This window comes from Centruroides sculpturatus, unplaced genomic scaffold (genome assembly GCF_000671375.1).
Source record: "Centruroides sculpturatus isolate CEXI.00-Female unplaced genomic scaffold, Cexi_2.0 scaffold1049, whole genome shotgun sequence".
NCBI classification, from domain to species: domain Eukaryota; kingdom Metazoa; phylum Arthropoda; class Arachnida; order Scorpiones; family Buthidae; genus Centruroides; species Centruroides sculpturatus.
This window is the reverse complement of record NW_019385368.1, coordinates 68,482-77,327: the sequence shown is the minus strand read 5'-3', so window position 1 is coordinate 77,327 and position 8,846 is coordinate 68,482. Positions and strand designations below refer to the sequence as shown.

Below are 8,846 nucleotides of genomic sequence, written 5' to 3'. Positions count from 1 at the left end.
TTTAAGATATCCAAAAAATTTACACAAATATTTAGAATAACAATAAGACCTGTTAAGATATCCTAGACATTCTCACAAATATTTAGAGCAACGGGAGAACAAGTTATATCTGTTATTTGTATGTAATAGAAACTATTATGTTTTCAATATAGGCCTCTATATATAAAATTTCAACTAACATCCAAAATTTTGTCGGAATTCGTACTCAGCTGCTAGAGTTATTCGGAAATGAATTACAGTAGTTTCAATTATTTAAATAAAACATACTCAAATCCGAGATTTTACAACTTGTCAGTGTTTTTCACGGGCAACAAAATATTTTATATCCTGAATATTTGCATATTTAAGAAATCTTGGGATTAAATTTCATTTTAAATAATCATGTTCGCATGTCAATTTACAATTTTTATTAAAATTTGATATGTAAATAAACATATAATAACTTGACGAACAGATATTTTGTCACACAACACCTCTATCTACGTCACCCTTTATAATGTATAATTTTCGTATAAAAGAGCATGAACACTTTATTTCTTATTATAACATTTCGAATAAGAAGAAAGAACGTAAATAATTCAAACGCACGGTAAGTATTGTGTGAATTATTTGAATTTAATAAGCATTAAATAGCTCAAAATCGTTGCCCAAATCTTTTAAAACTGTTATACTTTTTAACAATAATTAATATGATAATTTAAATTACTGAAATTAAATTAATTTTCTTTTAATATTTTTTTTCTAACATTAAATATTCGAATACTTTTTACAGCAAATTAGTAGTTTGTAAGGTTTGATTGGTTGTTTTATGTTGCGAATTTTAGAAAAAAAAATATAAAGTCAACTAAATCGAAACCTCGTTAGTGATGGAAACAAATTCTGAGTTGTGATAAATAATTACTCTAAACGAAAATTAATCGTCATAATATTTATTTTAAAATATAACTACTACATAAGTTCGAAATGGGGCAAAAGTCAGTTGAAGAAAATATATTTTATAATTATACTGAAATCAACTACGGGCGCATTGTTCAAATTTGCTACCACACTGCTACATCAGAATATTTTTTAAATTTATTACCTCGTTAACATGTTTCTAGTTTATATTTTAGAATATTTCTGCCGTTTCTTTATTTCTCTGCTACCTAAATTGTTGCCGTGTATCCACTTTTATAAGTTATTTATGTTATATATTTTTTATAGTTTTGCTTTTAGAGAAATTCATTGTGTAGTAACAAATATTTTATTGGTGTTTTTGCCGTGATTTACAGATGAATACTATTATATATTTATACATTTTCTGTCAAATAATACATTTTCACAATAAAGGAAAGAAGTAGAAGAATGTAAGTGGATTGGAGGTTTCTAGGAAGAGCATGGTGTAGAAATAAGAATGAAAGATATCAGAACGATGCAGAAAAATAACTGATATTGTAAGAAACTTCACATTTCTGATTCCATGCAGGGTTAGGAAAGTGATAAGAATGAAACTTCTAAGGAAACTAGATAAGTACAGAGAATGTATACCAGAAATTTTAAAGTTGTAAATTTTAGAGAACCAAAAGTAATACAGTAAAATGTCGTTTATTCGAATCAATTGGGGACTGAGGTTGTTCGGAAAATCGGTATTTCGAATAACCGATTATGTACGAAAAAATATATAAACCTATCGCATGTTGGAATTTTTCTCCATTGCGTGTCGCTTCGGGATAAATTTTCGTCGATGTTAAGCCTAACTAAAACTATTGTATCGTTAAAAATGATTTTTTTATTTTGTACAAACAAAATAAATATATTGAAAAATATAAAAACAATAAAAAGTTATACTTCAGAAGTTAATTTAGTATCAAAACGTAAAATGTTTAAGTAGCCCAAGACATAGCCAAAGATTGCAGCGCCACAGCACTGGCGAAAATTTAAATTTGCCTACTGGAATACTTTCGGATAAACGACGCTCTACTGTAATTGACTACGTTTTGACGAAAAATGGGCATTACAAAATCAAACATTTTTATGCTATGATAAAATTTTCGTATATTGTTTCCAACATTCAAATTCCAAAGAAAGTCTATTGAAATAAAAAACAAGTTACTGATAATTTGGTCATAATGTATGTGACGTTTGGAGAGATCCGTATCCCTCGCAACCTTTACGTACTGAAACTGAATGAATTATCCATATTGAACAACGTACTCACTTTCGTGCATTTCAAGATGATTTCTATGACTGTTTTCCTTATTTTAATATTTTAAAGGCAAAAGGCCTGCACATAGTAGCAAAATTGTATTGTCACACCTCTAGTAAAAGTTCCGTTAACCCGTAAGAGTTTCGGTTTAACTGACTTTTGAATCATTCTATATATGAATATATTGTATTATTTTTTATGCTTTTTTAAATAATTTTATTTCAATTTTTAGATGGCCTTATCGGTTTACTTTATTTTTTTCCTACTTGCCACAACTGTTATCTGCTTTCCTTCTCCTTTCGGTAAGAATACTACATTTTAAATAGTGGGTACATTCCAGAGTGCATCGAAGAGTGTATCGGTCAACCACGATGTACAAAAATGTGTTCCGATATTTACTGTTGCAGCAACCTAATTTAATCTAACCCTTAATGTGTTTAATTGAAACATATGCTGTGTCGCTAGTAGTTAGTAGAAGTATGGTTACTAAAGTCATTGGAATGCATAAACTATTGTTCGCACCCTTCGTTTTCGTGCTAGAAACAACTACTCTCGTTCTGGCTGTCAGGTAGGGAAAATTGGCGAGAGTGGCGTTTATGTGTGTGTGTGTATTTTTAAAGGAGTTTCTATAGCGTTTTAACTTATTTCAGTTTGATTTTTTAACACGCGATCGTCTCTTCTAAAAGAAAAGAGACAGAAATCGTGAATTCACAATCGGTTTATTTCTAGTCAGTGGATGTAAATATTTGATACTCCGATTTGTTAGAACAGCAAATGGACATTTTTATATGATTCACAGAGTGCACTTTTTTGCGACATGCAGAAACGAGATATATGGCAACAGAAGTGGAGAAATAGTCAAGAAAGTTTATCTGTTTACATCAAATTCGTAACCGTAATAAAATATTTTATAATGTTATGTACAGTACGTACTCGTAAATGTTGCTAATAAACTGGATATTGAAGGGTTCTCTATTTATTTATTTATTAACTTTTATTCTTATAACACTAAAACGGTTTTATTTTAATAACCATTTCTAACTTTTGGTTTGCTCTCCATTTCTAACTTTTGGTTTGCTCTCCATTTCTAACTTTTGGTTTGCTGTCCATTTCTAACTTTTGGTTTGCTGTCCATTTCTAACTTTTGGTTTGCTGTCCATTTCTAACTTTTGGTTTGCTGTCCATTTCTAACTTTTGGTTTGCTGTCCATTTCTAACTTTTGGTTTGCTGTCCATTTCTAACTTTTGGTTTGCTGTCCATTTCTAACTTTTGGTTTGCTGTCCATTTCTAACTTTTGGTTTGCTGTCCATTTCTAACTTTTGGTTTGCTGTCCATTTCTAACTTTTGGTTTGCTGTCCATTTCTAACTTTTGGTTTGCTGTCCATTTCTAACTTTTGGTTTGCTGTCCATTTCTAACTTTTGGTTTGCTCTCCATTTCTAACTTTTGGTTTGCTGTTTATTTCTAACTTTTGGTTTTCTATCTATTTCTAATGTATCATTTAAAGATATTTTCTTGTTTAAAGAATATTTTCTCTTTTTTTTTGTGCCATTAATATAGATTTCAACAATGGAAACTATGACTCGTTTATAAAATTTTGGTGTTAGAGACTAAGCCAGTGGGGTGGTAAGCTGTATCTAATATTTTTAATGCAGTGCTTAAATAATATATACCAGAACACTTGTAGTTGTATATGATGGTTTCATTATTGCATACATTCAATTTAAGTCGTATTGGATATTAAAATGTCATTAAAATAATCTTGGAATTAATAAAAAAAATTTGTACATTTTTTAAAATACTGTATAATCAGTTTATAATATAAGTTTTATAAACTATTTTACATCTATATTTTATTCCTGTAAATTAACTGTATTTACTATTAACGAATCGATATTATTTTGTATGTTTTTAATGAATTTATTTAGAAAATATATTTTGCAGACGCTTTTGAATTTCTGTTTACAAAATTATTAAGGAATTAATAAAAAAAACTTGTACATTTTTTAAAATACTGTATAATCAGTTTATAATATAAGTTTTATAAACTATTTTACATCTATATTTTATTCCTGTAAATTAACTGTATTTACTATTAACGAATCGATATTATTTTGTATGTTTTTAATGAATTTATTTAGAAAATATATTTTGCAGACGCTTTTGAATTTCTGTTTACAAAATTATTAACCAATTTTTTAATGCCATAAGAACTTTTCTTGAAAAAGAGAAAATGGGTGCATTTTTAAAGTAATAAATTCTTTAAAAGGTAAATAACTAATTTTAAGGCTTTTAAGTAATTTTTTTATTGTTTTGTTTGGTTCAATGCCACGACTTGGTGAATTTATTGACACTTGGCAAATAATTTCATCATTAAGTTTTATTGCATATAGATATGCATTTTGGGCTTTTGCCCCTCTTTGGTCTGTTTCATAGATAGGTCGTATTTTATGGAAATCTGTCAGAAACCTTCGGCACTACGTTTTCCCACTTCTTTTCCCTTCCCTGTTAACTTGACAAAATAAGTTTGCAAATGCCAATATAGCGCCCTTTCCTTTCGTCATCTTATTAGGTCGCCAGACGTTTCAGTAAAAGCTTGTTATACCATTCACCGATGCACCGGTTGTGGCTGAGACTGATGCATACTGGAATGTATTCATTACTTATACAAAAATAATAAATAGATTCTAGTCATTATTTAAAAACGAAAAAAAAAAAAACATTAAAATTAAAATTGTTGTAATTATTTTTGTTTACAGAATGGAAAAAGCAGACTTTTATCAATGAGTAAGTTTACTTTTATTTATTTAATTATTTTAATTATTAAATGTTTATAATTCGTATAAAATTCGAATTTTATAGTGATTACAGCTGTAATAGTGACCGAGGATGCTGCGAAGATGAACGGTGCGATTTTCATTGTCCTGGACTATTGGGGATTAACTGTAAAGGTAGATGTGTCAAATGCTGATGATAACATTTCATGCATCTAACAAAAACAATAAAATGTTATTTTGGAAGATAGCAAAAAGATGGTAATAATAAGCTAATTGTTTTGTAACTGTTCTTGTGTATCCTAATGTATCCCACAAAGGGGAGGAGGATTTGATACGCTCGAGATTTTTTTGTTCTTTGCTATTTTCCAAAAAGAAGTTTTTAAAGCAAAAATATTGTGTAAGCGTAAACTTTTTAAATAGTCTTTATTTTTAAGCAACTATAAAGTGCGCGTAACTAGATCGATCCTGAAATTTTTCTTTACCTAGACCAGGGGTGGCCAAGCTCCTTGATAGTCCGAGCCATTTTTCAAAATTTGAAATTTTTCGCGAGCCGCAATTAAAGGTATGCAAAAAATTCCAGATTACAAAATATATCCGTAGCAAGAGTGATACAAATTGTTTCCTCCAGAGCACAATGTCAACTGTCCATTGCAATGACAGTTTACAAATTCAAAATCGGTCTGGAGTCGGTCGATAACAGACGATTACGCCACTGTTTATGTTCGTTCGCGCAGTTTTCGATGAGTCATATCATTCTTAACTTGGACAGAAATAAAATTTGTTACAACGTTGCACTTAGTCTTTCATATTTGCTGTTAGTAATTTAAAAGACATTTTGAAACACATATGGACGATAATAATTTTTTAAAATATAATAACACAAAAATGAAAAGGGAACTCGGGTACAGTACATTTATCGAGAGCCACAAATAATCCTTCGAAGAGCCACATGTGGCTCGCGAGCCACAGGTTGGCCACCCCTGACCTAGACGATATGTTCTGTACTATTTGAAAAACTCGTGTTATATAGAGAAGAGTTGCAATTTTGCTTCTTTTCGTACGTATATATTATTCACTCTCTTCAATAAAGATAATTACAGTAAGACCCTTCCTCTCTAATAAATCCAGCAACGAATCTGGATAGATCAAATCATCTTAAGAATTTTTTAGGTTGGTTCGTCCCACTTATGTAGGGTGTCGTACACCACCCGCTAGTTGCCCATTGTGAACCTGGCCGAATTCGCCATGGGATGATGACCCTACATATTAAGAAGTTGGCATTTTCCAAATTGGTCGGAGCTGCCATTGTTTGCAGGTAGTCATAATCGGAAAAACAGCGTGTTAACTTTACAACTTCTGGAAGAATGGCCCACTGTAAAAGGTTTGCGTGGATCGCTCGCGAAGAAACCATGGCTGTGGAGTCGGAGATGGAGTCGGAGTCAGAGTGACCAAAAATTCGCCGACTCCGACTTTTTTTTACTTACCAACTTATTATGTATATAAAACGGAAAAGTATTGCAATCGTGTCAAATTTGACCCTCCAAGTTTTTCTGCAAATCTACACGTTTGGAGACCTCCCGAACCCCTCAAAAAGTCAATAAAGGGGGAAAATTCGCGCGCGTGTGTGTGTTGGCGTCTAATTTGTTTAATTTCTTTATTTTCTGTTGAGATATTAAACAATATCTCAGAATGGGTAAAGTTTAAGAAACGAAATATGGCGCTGTAGCTCGCGTATAAAGAGGCATTGATACTATTAAATTTTAATTCTTAATTAAAGGTCGACAGGGTGAAAACATAAAAGTGGTCACGTGTCATATCTCTTAATAAAAGTTTACTCGTTATTAGATTTCAAATTTAAAAAAAAAATAAAATAAAACTCAAAGTAAGCTTTTATCTGCCATTTTATAATAGAACAGTAAAACCTGTTAAGATGTTCTCGCCTAAGACGTTAGACTGTATATAGGGACATGATTTAGTTCAACCACTTTGACGTTTAATAACCTACTCCTGTGTTAAACCATCTGACTCCGATTCTGACTACAGAAATTATTAGGCTTCAAACAGAGTGAACAATGTCATGCCCCGACAGTCTAACATCCACACATATAGAAAAAAACCTCCAATCTTTTGCATATCTCGAAATTTTCAAGGTGTCCTGTGTCCAAAAATGTAAAAATTTGGGAGGAATCATTTTTTGACCGAGCGCTACACTTTTCCTCTGTTATATATTAATATAACAGCCGGAAAAATAAAAATTACCGAATACATATTTATATGTTACTTAGAGAATCTTTTAGCTTTGTAATAAAAAGTTTCTACGTTCTATTTTTATTCGAACTCTATCTATTCAATCTTTTATTCTGAGGTCACGTAATGACATCAGAATTTCCGGGTCTCTTCTGGTAACAAGTCCGCCCCTGGTCAGAGTCGGAGTTGGATTCGGATGGTAAGAAAAAGTCGGAGTCGGTAGATTTTTACTCGACCTCACAGCCCTGGAAGAAAAGTAAGCTATTATTTAAAATTTTTAATTTATTTAAAGTCAAATAGTTGAGTTGTTACTAAACGCTTTTGTTGTTTAGTTAAACACCCCTATAATAGGTTCGAAAGTAGGGTAACTCGTTGCTCTCATTCTTCTGTCAGGATGAGGCGAGAGGATGGAGACGTAATGGGGTAGTTGTGGCAGACACAGAGAGGTACATGAATATACACTTTTAATCGCGTTTATTTTAATTTGAAATATTCTTACACTTATTCGAGGCGACACTCGAAATGGGCGAAAGTCCGGGTGGGAGTTGATGATTCCGATTAATAAATGTTAAATCGTTGAACGGGTGATGAATAGGACGCAGCTATGGCGAATACCTAGGCGTTGGGTGAGTGAGGAGAATGTGATCGATTGCCTGACGATGGTAAAGCAATAATGAGAGTGTTTCCCTTTCTCGATTTGTCATCGTTAGGAGATCGATCAGATCCAACACCTCCCTGACTAACATGAGCCGAGAAGCATTAAATTACCCAAAAGAGATAAACAGTTGGATCTGCAGCCAACACACAATCTCAAAGACTCACACTTTACGTTATGCAATGGCAACTTCTTTGGCACCAACGACAACTAACGACCTGCGATGGCGGCAACTCACTTCGTTCTTGGTGGTCCGCCCCTTTTATATGATCCGTGATTCGGATTGTGCGCAATCCTTAATTTTTAAAAAACGTGAAAAAGGAAAGAGAAAAACACAAACAAGTGAGAGAGTTTCAGACCTCACAAATATTTCATACCAGGAGAAAATAGAGCTCGATTTTCCCGTGGTTACGATTATATAATTAACAATAGTTATTTAAGTTAATTAATAAAATTTCAATGTTTTTACTTTAACACAAAATTGCGAGTTTTAGAAATCCCGGATGCAGGGAAGTCAATATATTTTAAAAGACTAGCAGCAATGTCATTTTTTTTATGACCCCTCTCGGATACGTCCGGAGTTCCCAACATTTTGCCCGCGGAGCTATTTACATACATTCGTGGCAAAATTTTAAAATAATGAAAAAAGTTAAATGTTAAAAATAAAAAAAAGAAAAAGTTACTTAGCCTAGATGTAGTGAGAAAATCGCTAAATTGGGCTACACTGACGACTGTCTAATTTATCACGTCTATTATAATCGTGTTTATACGGTATTTATATTGTATTAGTAGTATTATATTAGTTATAAACTCGTATTCTTTCATCACATGCTATCGTTGTGTTGTGATTTTTTGTACATAAACATTTTACCTCAAAATCAGTAATCCAAGTAAGAAACAGAAAACCTAACATTTTAATACAGTTTGGGAAGACGGCTGCTTTGTTATCGAAAGTAAAAAGAAATGTATTTGCTTAATATGCAA

The 8,846-nt window shown here is 31.8% G+C and overlaps 1 long non-coding RNA gene across 1 annotated transcript; it reads left to right on the top strand.

Moving 5' to 3' along the window:
* Positions 1 to 562: 562 nt before the first annotated feature.
* On the top strand, positions 563 to 5,220 carry LOC111638204. Its single transcript, XR_002758818.1, has 4 exons — positions 563 to 589; positions 2,418 to 2,487; positions 4,943 to 4,970; positions 5,046 to 5,220. It is a non-coding gene; the product is annotated as an uncharacterized LOC111638204 (long non-coding RNA).
* Positions 5,221 to 8,846: the final 3,626 nt, after the last annotated feature.